The 3,947-nt window shown below is 31.3% G+C and overlaps 1 pseudogene; it reads left to right on the plus strand.

Annotated features, from left to right (window-relative positions):
- Positions 1 to 1,508: 1,508 nt before the first annotated feature.
- Positions 1,509 to 3,668, plus strand: LOC133785541 (heavy metal-associated isoprenylated plant protein 9-like; annotated as a pseudogene).
- The last annotated feature ends 279 nt before the right edge of the window (positions 3,669 to 3,947 follow it).

Below are 3,947 nucleotides of genomic sequence, written 5' to 3' on the forward strand. Positions count from 1 at the left end.
TGCAGAAACAAGTTCTATAGCTATGGTCAAATCCAAAATAACTAGAAAATCAAGTTAAAAGTAAGGCACAACTCACAAGGGGCTTGACGGGAAGCTTAAAGCTGAATGCTATTGAGAGGCTTCTCTTTTTTATAGCTTCAAGAAATACAAAATTGTTAATTGATACTTCTCTTTTCCTTTTTTCCTTCGCAGTAATATAAGGTACACAACAAAGATAAAAAACAACGTCTTCATCTTAGATAGCATCCTCCACCTCTTTCTTTAACAAGTTCAAAGTCTATAAGCATTGCTTGAATAACAATACCAAATATAACTATTTCAAGTATATACTTAGAATAAGAAAAATAATCAATTGCAAGGTACAAGTTTAAGGTTAACATACAGAATTCAAAGAAAATAAATAAAAAATCTTATAATATCAAAAAAGTTATACTATTTTCAAGGAAATAAAGTATTAATCAGAAATAATACATAATAGCTAGTCCTCTAGCTATTCAACTTCCATGGTCCATACGCTCATATATAGCAGCGAGCTAATTTGGAGGTTTTACGAAGACAATGTAAATTTGACGTGCATGTTTAAGGTTGCAAAGCTTACATACCAGATTAGCTGGAAACTCATAATGATTATCTTTCTCATTAAAAACGTCTATCCTCATCAAGAAAGAAAACCAAGGATGTCCTACCTGTGATTCAAAGGATATATCAAAACTCTTAGCCAATAACAAAAATAACAACAATGACAGTAGAAGTATAATGAAAGACGATTGCAAGAAGTATAGAATTTTTTTAATGAAATCACTGTAATTCCACATTGACTCTAATGAATAAAATGAAATGACATGAATGTCCCGTCCCCAATCTACAGGATCACTGACAAAAAATGTTACCTTAACCCTGTCATATAAATTTTGTATCTTGGTGCTAATTCGATCAAGTGGTCATTCTGATATTCTTTTGTCCAAATCTTGTACTGAGATACAGGATCAATGTCCTTGAAATACGACGCATACTCATCTAGTGAGAGAACTTTTCTGCCAAAGAGAACAGATTTAGCTATACTCTAATTCTTGAAGATCAAAAGACAACACCCAAGATCAAGACGTCACAATAGGAAACATTACATTATAATACCTAAGAACTTACTTGAAAATAATCCCAGAAGTTAAGATCAATTGCATATAAAGATTCGATGGAAAGTTTCAAGTTAATTAATAACAACGATCCTTTAAACCTTGCTAGGGAAAAAAACATAAAGTGGGGAGGGCACCACCAACAAAAAATAATTAGTAATATAATAAACCTTCTTTGTATGCTTAGTGGCAATACATGTGATCAGGAATAAAAATCACACAGTTTTCCTTTTTATGTGAAGAAAAACCTCACTATATATAAAATCCTTCCTCCTTCTACTACTCTCTCTCTCTCATATTATCTTCTCATACATTTGTTGTGTTCAAGTTAGTTACATTCAATATCCTCTTGATAATATTTTGATACAAGAGAAAATGGGTGAAGAAGCTAAGCAACAAGTTAGTGATTTTTTTTTTGCATATATACCCTTTATTATTACTATTTCTTTTTCAAAATTTCATGTTTCAATTGTTCTATATGTTGATTGTTGTGAGTGTTTCTCAATGAGCCAGGAATAATCTAAGGAAGAAGCTAAACCAGTTGAGGTTGTTGAAGAGAAGAAAGAAGAAGAAAAGAAAGAAGAGCCTAAACCACCATCTTCTTTTGTTTTGTTTATTGACTTACATTGTGTAGGTTGTGCCAAGAATATTGAGAGATCTATCATGAAAATTAGAGGTAAAAATAATATATATATTATTTTTTCTCATTTAATTGTGATGAGAGAACCTTGATAATTATAAGATATGTAACATTTGGTTTTTTTGGTTTTGGTTATAGGAGTTGAGGCAGTTGCCATAGATTTTACCAAAAATGAAGTGACTATAAAGGGAATAGTGGAGCCTCAAGCAGTTTGCACAGAAATTATGAAAAAAACTAAAAGAAGAGCTAAAGTGTTGTCCCCATTACCAGCAGCTAAGGGTGAACCTATACCAGAAGTTGTCACTTCACAAGTATTTCTTTTTATAAACACACATACATATATATACATATATTTATGTATGTATTCCATGCAAATTATTTTCCATATATTTGTTTATTTTATATTTATAAGAGCCAATTAACTTGAGTAGTGTGTTGTGTAACTCCAGGTTGATGGACCAGTTATTGTTGAACTGAGTGTAAACATGCACTGTGAGGCCTGTGCAGAGCAACTTAAGAGCAAGATACTCAAAATGAGAGGTAAAAAAAAAAGAGTCTTTCAACAGTTTGACATTAAGACTCATTAGAGACTTATTAAAAGGATTTTGGCTATATATCAAGTGGAGGGTCTTATCTAACACAATTGACTATTGGGGGCTAATTTTTTTTGTTAATAATTGTGTCAAGTTGAAAATATATAGCTAAACTAAACTAATGTATTGTCCCTAATAAGATAAACCTTTTAAGCTAAAAGCCTAGCTCAAACTTAGAGACAACTTAAGCCATTATATTTTACCATATAATACATATATATATATAACTTTTTATTATAACTTTGTTTTCATATTACAGGAGTTCAAACAGCTATTACTGAGCTCAGTAGTGGGAAAGTCATTGTGACAGGAACCATGGACGCAAACAAGCTAGTGGAATATGTTTACAGATGCACTAAAAAGCAAGCCACCATTGTCCCACAGTCTGAGCCTGAGCCGGAGACCCAACCCAAACCCGAAAAGAAAGAAGAGAAGGCTGCAGAGGAAGAGAAAAAGCCAGCTGAAGAGAAAAAAACCAGAAGAAGCAGCAGTAGAAGAAGCAAGTAAGGTCGAAGAGGGAAAGAATATTGATAATAATAATAATAATTAAGTGGAAGGAGAAAATAATTGTGATGAAGTGATGATGATCAACAATGGTTGTGGAAGTGTTGAAGAGGAAAATATGAAGAGAATGATTCACTATTATCAGCTTCTTTATGTGATTGAACAAATCCTAGCTCCTCAGCTTTTCAGTGATGAGAATCCTAATGCATGTTGCATTTCATAATATGCATGCATTAATTGTGTTCAAGTTCTAGATATAATAACACTTAAAGAAAAGTTATTATATATGTGTTCAATATATATTATGTATGAATATTGATGTGTATACTACCACTACCACTGGTGATGATAGTATTTTTTTTGTCAACAAGTTTGGTAGGTAGTAATGAATAATGTGGTTAACTAATTTAGAGCTATAATTAATTATTATTCTACTCTCTATGTTCTAGCTAGAAATTGATTAATATAATATAAATCATATTCTGTATCTTGTGTTTTATGTAGTTCTTTTGTATATATAGTATATAAATAACTCAATAACTGACAGAAGCTTAAAATTCCAATTTGCCAATACCCTAGAACAATTTTTACTCCTCAACCACTCTGCTTGGTTCCCTAAAAGCATACCAAACAACAAGAAGAAGAAATCAATACCACACTTCCAACACATGAAATCTCATACAAGACCAATACAAGAGTATGCACTATACACAGTCACATCCTCTATAATGTGTATATATACCTCTTGCAATTCACTATCCAAGAACAAGTTTAAGGATTTGAAATGCAATATTAATGAGAAAGACTTAATCAAATCAAAGAGGTCTGGAGTAGTAATCTAAAATCATGAATACAAGAAATCACAAAATCATATTATATATTCAAATAGTCATATTTAAATTAAAGTATTTTATCAAACAGTTAGTGACCAAATAGAAGTAACACTAACAATTTATCAAATAGTTAGTAAACAAACAGGATAAAAATACACAAAATAACCACAAAAAATGAATTTTGTTGTTAGTCTGTCAAGTAAAGATATGTTTGTTATCCAAAAAACTGGCGTAGATGACGTGG

The sequence above is a fragment of the Humulus lupulus genome, chromosome 6, assembly GCF_963169125.1.
Source record: "Humulus lupulus chromosome 6, drHumLupu1.1, whole genome shotgun sequence".
NCBI classification, from domain to species: Eukaryota; Viridiplantae; Streptophyta; class Magnoliopsida; order Rosales; family Cannabaceae; genus Humulus; species Humulus lupulus.